The following is a 1,346-nucleotide window of genomic DNA, read 5'->3' as shown; positions in this document are numbered from 1 at the left end:
AGTTTTAATTCTTTGAGTGTTTGGTAAAACTCACCTATGAAGACATCTGCTTCAGGATTTTTGTTTTTTGGAAGTTTTTTGATTACCGATTCAATTTTGCTAGTAGTAATGGGTTGGTTCAAATTTTTTGTTCCTTCTTGACTCAGCTTTTGAAGATTATATGTTTCTAGGAGTGTATCTAATTATTCTAGATTGTCCAATTTGTTGGCATATAATTACTCATAGTATTTTTTAGGGCTCCTTTGTATTTCTGTGGAGTCCATAGTTACTTCTCTTCTTTTGTTTCTGATTTTATTTACTTGGGTCCTCTCTCTTTTTTCCTTCATAAATCTTATAAGGATTTATAAATTTTGTTTATCCTTTTAAAGAACCAGCTTTTTGTTTCATTAATGTTTTGTATTGGTTTTCTGGATTCTATTTAATTTATTTCTGATTTTATTTATTTAGAGCCTCTTGCTTTTTTTTTTCTTGAGGAATATAATTAAAGATTCATCATTTTTTTTTATCTCTGCAAAGAATCAGCTCTTCATTTCATCGATCTTTTTACATTTTTTTTAAGATTTAATTATTTCCCCTGTGATCTTTATTATTTTATTCCTTCTACTCACCTTGGGCTTTGAGTGTTGTTCTTTTTCTATTTCCTTTAGATGTAAGATTAGATTGTTTGAGGTTTTTTTTTTTGAGATAGGCCTGTATTGTTGTGAATTTTCCTCTTAGAACTCTTTGGCTGTGTTCCATAGATTTTTTTTTTTTTGGTAGGGGAAGCAGAGACAAGACACTGTGTTTTCATTTTTGTATGTCTTAAGGCATCTTTTGATTCTTTCTTGATCTTATAAACATATTCATTGTTTAGTAGTATGCTATGTAGCCTCCATATGTTTGTGTAGTTTCCAGTTTTTTTTTCTTATAACTGATTTCTTGTTTCATACTATTTTGATTGGAGTAGATGCTTGATATGATTTTAATATTTTTTACATTTATTGCAACTTGTTTTGAGGCTTAACATGTGGTCTATTCTGTAAAATGTTCCATGCGTGCTTGAAAAGAATGTATAATCTGCTGCTTTGGTGTGAAATGCTCTAAAAATATAAATTAAATTCATTTTGACCTCACTTAACCTTCATTGTCTCCTTAAACTCTTATTTCCATGTATAGTCATGATAGGGATTAAGGCTTCAACTTATGAATCTGGTGGAGACAAAATTCAGTGCATAACAATATTCTTCTGTTCTTGAATCTCCTTTTTGAGGATTCCCTTCTCATCCCTCCCCCCCCTCAATATAACTTACCATGGCATAACTCTTGAGGGACCTTGACTTTTCATCCTGTTTTCTCCATACTGCTAC

The sequence above is a fragment of the Rousettus aegyptiacus genome, unplaced genomic scaffold (assembly GCF_014176215.1).
Source record: "Rousettus aegyptiacus isolate mRouAeg1 unplaced genomic scaffold, mRouAeg1.p scaffold_m13_p_9, whole genome shotgun sequence".
Taxonomy (NCBI): domain Eukaryota; kingdom Metazoa; phylum Chordata; class Mammalia; order Chiroptera; family Pteropodidae; genus Rousettus; species Rousettus aegyptiacus.
This window is presented reverse-complemented; position numbering follows the sequence as displayed.